Source organism: Nicotiana tabacum, chromosome 12 (assembly GCF_000715075.1).
Source record: "Nicotiana tabacum cultivar K326 chromosome 12, ASM71507v2, whole genome shotgun sequence".
Classification (NCBI taxonomy): Eukaryota; Viridiplantae; Streptophyta; class Magnoliopsida; order Solanales; family Solanaceae; genus Nicotiana; species Nicotiana tabacum.
Window position 1 is genome coordinate 10,659,988 of NC_134091.1, and position 9,114 is coordinate 10,669,101.

Sequence of the window (9,114 nt, forward strand, 5' to 3'; positions counted from 1 at the left end):
GAATAAGTGTTAAGACTATTAGCTAAAGTCACTTCAACTTGTAGTGAGCAGGTTTGCGTTTGACCGACCAATGCAATTTTTATGAACTTTTTGGGTCACACCGGATGCTTTTTATAATGAGGATTAGAAAGCATCGATTCTTTAATTAGGAGCTAAAAATGCTATTTGAAATTCGATCTCAAAATATTTTTTTTCTTCCGCTTGAATCGGCTAAAGGGTGCACTCCAACTTTTCAAGTGGATTTTAACTACGAATTTTGATAGCAAATAATTCCAAATCATATCCAACCTTCCTCAAATTTTGAATATTGACTCGTCTATATGTTTTTTTTAAATTTCATCACCTTGTTTGCTACCTCATCCATAAAATTTCCTTTTCGGCTTGCATCTATTGTGCTTATCACGCTTAAAAATATAAAAGGAGATTTTTGCGTGTGATTTTTGGGGAAAAAGAATCCTTATTTATTTGAGTTTTCAATTTTTGTATGTGATTGCTAGTTTTGATAAGTATATAATTAATGGGTAGATGTTGATAACTTAGGATTTATTTGAGACATTTCTGTAAGATTCCTATTATATGTTTCTTTATGGGCTTGGGTACCTTTTATGTTGTTGGGCTTTTAATTTTTCTTTACTGGGCTTGGCCTGTTGATTTAAGTTCAAGAAAGGCCAAGTAGCCAGAATAATACAAAATCGAATTGAATTGAGGGGGTGAAAAAAATGAACGAGGGGAGGAAATAGACCATAGCCAGCCCAGGTAGCATACTGAAGCTATCATTTCTAGTTAGGGAAAAAAAATACTATCGTGAAAGAAAAAAGGGATATGTGGATTATAATATCTCTTCATCGAATATATTGGCTGATCGAAAAATCAAATTTCTATTAAATGTTGTAGATATTTTGGATGTGACGTGTTTCCAACTTGTGGTTCTAAGCTCGTCATTTTTTCTGTAGAAGTTTGTGCAAATAGAAAAAATGCTATACATGATATTTGATCAACTTGAGTATGTGCTATCTTGAAAATGAAAGCAAGATAATTCAAATTAACGTACGTTTTGTTTGAGAGATATGAAACTTCAATCCTAATGTGAAATACATTGTTGGAAATTGGAATTGCCTCGTTATTAAGCCAAGGAGTATCTAGGAATAGTACGATGGACATATTCCAAAAAGTCTATTTCATGCGATGGGGTGTGCAAGAAAAGACACATCTCTTTCACCAAAAGAACCTGATATTTTTTATTTGAATCAACTTGAGAATGTATTGTTTTGAAAATAAAAACAACATAATTTAAATCAACGTGGCGTATCGATTGAGAGAAATAAGATGTCGAACCTAATGTGAAACACGTTGTTAGAATAGCCTCGTTCTTAGCAGATAATATATTATTTATATTCTAAAATATATATATATATATATATATATATATATATAATAATTTAACGGAGAGATCATGAGTTCACGCACCTAATATATTGGAATATAAATCAGCCGCTGGACTATGACATAAGAATTTCAACATGAGGCACCCAAAACACAATTTCATGTGATAGAAAGTCAGAAAGACACAGATCTTTTTCACCAAAAAGAACAATTGCATGAGAATATTTTCTAATATATAATGGAAGTGTCGAATTTCAAATATTTTCGTAAATTTCTACAACTTTATAACTTCTTATTCTGATACTGACGTTTATAAACATCAGGAAACTACCATAAATAGATTAAATTCAGAATTTGATAAAACCAAATCGTTTTTAAAAACTACTCCTATGATAATATCGAGCTTCATATGGTGTGTGTCTATATATGTACTAGACAAGGGATGGCCCATGCTGAGCATGAGCCCAACACGTAATTACAAAAATATTTCCTTAATTGTATTACTCCAATTGTTTTGTAAAACCATTCATATTCATTTAAATAATATATTTAAAAATAAGAACTTCTTAAGCATCTTTATTCGATAAAAATTATTGCATTTCCGAGTTAGTCATCTAATTTTAAAATTAATTTGTTCGAATTAAACATCAAAGAAAAAAAAGAGTAAAAATATAATAAATATTTCATCTATTTGGTTTTGGTTTGAAATAGCATAGTAATATTTACAGATTAGCCTTTTGTAAATAATATTGTATTCTGCCTGGTTATAATAGTTAATTATTTAGTTTGTTCTAATTTTTAAAATAGATTATTAAGTAAAAGAAATTTTATAAATAATTTTGTATTCTGCTTGGTTATAATAGTTCATAATTCAGTTTCTTCTTATTTTTAAAATAGACTATTAAAGAAAAGAAATTTTGTAAATAATTTATATTCTGCTTGGTTATAATAGTTAATTATTTAATTTATTCTTATTTTTAAAATAAAATGTTAAGGCAAAAAGTATTTACTTGCTTCTAAACATTAAATCAAGAGAAAAGAATGTGTAACACACTTTAAAATTATATAGTTAGTGTAATGTTTAATTAGGATAGCCGTTTGAGGGAGGGTTGGATGTGAGATGATAATCATTAATAGTAGCTATTTAAGTGGGGCTCCCATAATAATCATTCTAATAGAAATATGTACAGAAGAGAGTGTGTGGAATGACAAATTTATGTGGATTATTATTGATCATAATAGCCTTTAACCATGCTTGACGTGTAAATTACAAATTCAATGGAGCCTAGTGTTGCAGCAAACTCACACGTGTTCCTTCGATATTAAGTGCTATGGCAAGCTGTAAGATAATTTTGGGCCAGACAGACATGTTGACCATTAGTTGTCTGGTTATTTCTGTAGGTATATATATATATATATATACGACTTATCCAAGAGTGATTGCTTTAGTGGTTAGAGCTCTCCACTTCCAACCAAAAAGTTGTGAGTTCGAGTCACCTAAGAGCAAGGTGGAGAGTTCTTGGAGAGAGGGAGCCGAGGGTCTATCGGAAACAGGCTCTCTACCCCAGGCCCCAGGGTAGGGGTAAGGTTTGCGTATACACTACCCTCCTCAAATTCCACTTGTAGGATTATACTGCGCGTTGTTTTTTGTTGTTATTTTTGTTGTTGTCCAAAGATTATGTGAAGGACAATGTCCCAACTCCCTCCACTTGATTATTTCGCATCAGTTTGCATTAAAATGTGCTATTCATTTTTAACTGAGATTTTACGAAAAGTTGAACCGTCCCTAGTATCCCTAAACTAGGAAGGTCCCTTACTATTTCATGTATATATGTAGATTGATACATCTACGTATGAATTGATTTTTATTTGAACTATGCATATATTGTCGAATTATACAAAATTATACTACCTCTTTATGGCCTCAATATGCTGGCACTATTTCCTTTTTCTCCGTTCTAAATCTAAAAAGATAATCACCATACTATATTATATTATAAGTGTGAAAATTTTTAGGTTAAATTATTTAACTAAAATGTCCTTCAAAATTTGTCAAAATTTGAATGACCAAATTACCCTCTACTTAATGATTTATTTATTTATTATCACATATGCAATATTATTACGAAGAACTCAACGGTCACTTTCTTTTCTTCTTTCTGTTGCCTAATATATCAACAGTTACTTCATTAATACTATCTCTTAATTAGCCCACTGTTCCTCCTCCTTAATTTTCTTAATTAGCTTTCATAACCCATCAAATTCCTGCTTCAAGTTATTATCCATAGTACTCTAACATTTGCAAGTGGCAACTAATGTGTATGTAAGGAACAAAGATAAAATTACGAAAGTGTGAAAAATTGAACGATCGTCAATATTATTTTATGTGAAATACAAAGTATTTTTAGTGCATCCAAAATCCAAAACATAAAAATGAAATCTTCAAACGTCTGTATTGTTTGTAGGTTTGTTGTACTTCTTTTGCTATGTGTAACGACCTTCCCGGTCGTTTCGAGAGTTATAGCCCCGTTTTCCCTATTTTTACTTCTTTTTGAATTATTCAACTATATTATGTTATATCGGGTTAGTTGGTTCGGGTCTGGAAGGAACTCAGAGCGAAATGAGACACTTAGTCTCATAATTGAAAATTTTAAGTTAGAAAAGTGGACCAGATATGAACCTATTTTGTAAACGACCTCGGATTTAAATTTTGATGATTCCAATAGCTCTGTATGGTAGTTTTGGACTTAGGAGCGTGTCTGGAATATTATTTGAAAGTCCGTAGAGGAATTAGGCTTGAAATGCCGAAAGTTTTATTTTTGAGAAGTTTGACCGGGGGGTTGACTTTTTGATATCGGAGTCGGAATCCGATTCTGAAAATTAGAATACCTCTATTGTCTCATTTAGGACTTGTGTGCAAAATTTGAGGTCAATCGGACGTGATTTGATAGGTTCCGGAGTTGTTTGTCGAAATTAGAAATTTCAAAGTTCATTAGGCTTGAATTGGGGTATAATTCATGGTTTTAGCGTTGTTTGAGGTGATTTGAGGATTCGACTAAGTTCGTATGATATTTTAGGATTTGTTGGTATATTTGGTTGAGGTCCCGAGGGCCTCGGGTGAGTTTCGGATGGTTAACGGATCAAAAATTGAACTACAACAGCTGCTGCAATTTCCTTCTGCTGGAAATTTCTTTTGCCAGCAATCGAGCCCGGAATCGAGGGGCACGATCGAAGACATGATTGAGCCCAGAATCGAGGGGCACGATCGAAGACATGATCGAGCCCGGAATCAAGGGGCACGATCGAAGACATGATCGAGCCCAGAATCGAGGGGCACGATCGAAGACATGATCGAACCCAGAATCGAGGGGCATGATCGAAGACATGATCGAGCCTAGAATTGAGGGCCACGATCGAAGATATGATCGAGCCCAGGGTCGAGGGTCACGGTCGAAGGCCAGGATCGAAGGCATGATCGAAGGCCTAGGACCGAGAATCAGGATCGAGGGCCAGGATCGAGGTCCAGGATCGAGGACCTCGATCGAAGACCGAGGATGTCTGGGCAGAACTATAAAAAAGGGACTTCGTCCCATTCACCATTTTTAACAAATTGGAGCTTGAGGAGAGTCGGTTTTTGGTATATTTTCAAGAAAAACTTGAGGTAAGTCCCTTGTTATCATTTCTACTCCATAATATTGAATTATCATCGAATAATCCGACTAGATTACATGATTTTTGAGGTGTAAATCGGAGATTGGAACTTAGAAATTTAGAAATAAGATTTATACATTTGAGGGTCGAGTTGAGGTCGGATTTTGGTAAAATTAGTATGGATAGACTCGTGGTTGAAAGAGCTTTCATATTTTATAACTTTTGTCGGGTTCCGAGATGTGGGCCCCGCAGGCAATTTTGAGCCAATTTCGGGTTTTGGTCTAAATTTGAAGCTTTTCTTATGGAATTCATTCCATTAGCGTATATTGATGGTATTATACTGATTGTGAATAGATTTGGAGCATATGGAGGCCGAATCCAGAGGCAAGAGCATTGCGAGGTTGAGATTTGACCGGTTTGAGGTAAGTAACGATTGTAAATCTAGTCCTCAGGGTATGAAACCCCGGATTTTTGTATCATTCTACTATTTTGAAGTGATGCACATGCTAGGTAACGGGCGTGTGGGCGTGCACTGTTGGAAATTTATGACTTGGTCCGTCCCGTAGTAACTGTAAAGTTGCATACTTGTTGAAACCATTTGATACTCATATGTTTTAGAAAGAATTCATGTAAATTGGGCTGAATGCCATGTTTGGGCCTAGCGCCAATGTTGTTTGGACCCTTATGGGTTGTTTCTTACCATCCTCTCATTGTTTTCGATTGAAAAATCTATGCTCAGTCATGTTTGTCCTTGTTTACCGCATAGCTCAATTTTATGACTCTATTTTATGCATATAAATGTTTTGGGCTGAATGCCCTGTTTTACTGAAATGCCCGAGTGGCTTGAAATATTTATGACAGAGTGCGGCCGAGGGCCTGATTTGTGAGGATGAGTGTGGATCGGGGCTGCCCGCCTGCAGCATACTTTATTATTATCGCATGTGAGTTGTCCGTGCAGATTATAGCGCTTGGGATGAAGGATCCCCTTCGGAGTCTGTACACACCCCCAGTGAGCGCAGGTACCTACTGAGTGCGAGTGCCGAGTTTCGAGTCCTGAGTGATTGCGAGGTATACCCGAGTCGCAAGAGTGATTGTGAGGTATGCCCGAGTGGCAAGAGTGATTGTGAGTTATGCCCGAGTGGCAAGAGTGATTGTGAGTTATGCCCGAGTGGCAAGAGTGATTGTGAGGTTTGCCCGAGGGGCTGTTTATGATTTTATCATTTTTACTCATATTTGCTGAGCCTTTGTTTGAAAAATTATTGGAAAAATATCTTTAAATGATTTTTACTGGAATCGCGTTTAAACGAGACGATTTGATTCAAACACTGATTTTTAAGCATGTTGTACTTTACTGAGATTTCATGATATGAACGTTATATTCTTTATTGCTCGTCACTACTACTCAGTCTTTATTTATTGTTGTTACTTACTGAGTTGGCGTACTCACGTTACTCCCTGCACCGTGTGTGTAGATTCAGGTGTAGCTGGACACAGTAGCAATTATTGAGTGTTCTGGTTGCAGGTTTTCTCGAAGAAAGTAAGGTAGTTATTTGGCGATCGCAGCCCCTTCTCTTCTCCCTCTTATCTTCCTCTAGTTGTATTTAGCTATTTTCTAGGCTAAGTTAGCCTTGATATTGTTAAACAGATTATAGTAGATGCTCATGACTAGTGACACCCCGATGTCGGGCTTTTCTTTTCCGCAAATTCTGTTTTTTTCTTGATTTGAACTCTTTTAAATGGAGGTTTTATTTTAAATAACCTTGGAATTATGTTTAAAATGAAATATCGGTTTGTTTTGGAAATGAGTCGGCTTGCCTAGTTCCACGATAGGCGCCATCACGACAGGGTTAGTTTTGGGTCGTGACAGATTGGTATCAGAGCCTAGGTTACATAGGTCTCACGAGTCATGAGCGGGTTTAGTAGAGTCTTGCGGATCGGTACGGAGACGTCTGTACTTATCTTCGAGGGGCTGCAGAACTCTTAGGAAAATTTCACTTTGTTGTATTCTATCATGCGAAATTTATTCAGCTTTAGACATAACTCTTTGAATTCCTTCCATGCATCTCGTATGCGCACATGAACGCTCAGTATCAGTTGTGCATCGCCGGCTTATGATTCTATAAACGAGGTTCGAGGTGTGTATTATGTGTTTTGGTGATGGGCTAGTCTGGAGGACTTGAGGCCAGGTTTAAACTGTAGTTTTGGCTCGGTAGCTTCAGTTGTAACCTGTACATTTGGACTCATATGTCCGGTAATGCCCCTACAAGTGTCATTCGTGGCTTAATGAGCGGTGGAATGGCTTTGTGATGAGTATGATGTAACTGCGAGATATGTTAAGACGATTTGAATGTGACGAGAAGTGCTTCCTTGAAATGTAAAGGAAGGCCATTGGGCGCTTGATTTTCATTTTGATGTGACGTACGGTCTCGTGCGTGAATGTTTTGAAGGATCTTTCACGTTGTTAAATTTTTGGGGCAAATTAAATTCTCATGTCTTGTCAATGAGTTTGGACTCAAGAAGAGTAAGTGATTGTGTAGTAATTGTGGTTGCGAATGGGTATTTTTGATGTTGATGGCTCGAGAAAGATGGTTTTCGAAGAGACTTAGAGTCGGTAACATTTTATTGGTTCAAGTGCAACAGAGATACATTTCGATTTGATGCAGCAGTTGGGTAGCAAAGTATGAGGAAAGACATGACGGGAAATATTTCGCGGTGGTTGAAGTACTAGCAGGTCAAGTAGGAGAAGTAGAGGTTGAGAAGTTTCTTAAAGGAGATGATTTAACCGAAGTAAGAGTGGCAGATTAGCATATGAATTCACTAGTGGGGTAGTCGTGCGCCTTGAGAAAGTGTAGAATGGTTTGGAATCGTGTTAGTATGTGAATCGGCCTGCAGACTCTATTTGGAGTGATGGTTAGTGTACAAAGGAAAATTGAAAATGGCAGAAAGGAGTGTGTTTGAAATGAATAAATGCATGAAGATCTGATTATCGTGTCAGGTGCAATATGACTTGAGTTCGGAAGGTATTGTTGACGTACAATTGATGTTAATAGGGAAAGTGCAGACTTATACAAATGGTGGGCGATCATGAATTCAGGAGAATTTACAGATTTAGTGGTTATTGCACCCAGTGCAGTGTCATTGCAAGATGTTGGTAAGGAATACCACATGTGGGTTATCTCCTGTGTGCAGCTAGCAGTGGCGTGATGTTGATGAAGCTTTTGCGAGGAATATTACTTACTAGCCGGTAGGAGGTCGCGTGTGTGATTTTGGCTGGAGATGCAGAATGTTCATGAAAGGCTTAATAAAAGACTTCGAGAAGTCTGGCAGGTTAATGGTGCGAGACCTTGGTAATTGAGAAGGAGAAATCCTTACGGGTTCTAATTTTATATAATTACAGCTTAAGGCTAAGTGGGGGAGTCTGCTATCGACGAGTTGATTGTACGGTTATGGGTCGTATTAGTTTCGGTTCGGGGTATGCCGGTGAATCAGTTATGACTTGCAGAGATCGAGATCGAGGATGACTCGGGTAAAGGAATTTTTGGACATAAGTTGTATTACATCTTATGGTTATAGGAGGACCATAAAATAATTGAGTGGGTATTCACAGAGAATGTAGCGTGCATGGAGCGAGAATTTGCTCGGTTGCGTAGGAGTGTGGGTTACTCTGTATTCCCTTGGGTGTTGGTGTGCTAATGGGGCACAGGTCGTTTCGGTCCGTTTGGCCGGTTAATTCGAGAATGGTTACAATGGATTCAAGATTTATAAATATGGCTAGAAAACTGGGAGTTGCATTGAACGGTGTTGAGACTCGTGGCATCTTATATCATTGTGAATTATGCATTTCAGTATCAAGAAGGTGAAGGAAACAGTTTTAGGTTCACATAAAGTCTCTTCGGAGTAAGCATTTTATTTTGTTGTGGAAACTTTGGAATACATAAAAAGGGAATTCGGCGGCTTATATGCCTTAGGGAAGCGTGATTCTATGCTAGAGTTCGTGGGGTAAGTTTTAGTTAAGGATAGTAGTGTTCTAACAAGGAAAAAGTAGCAATTTGAAGGCAATTTAGAAAGAACTTGGAGAAA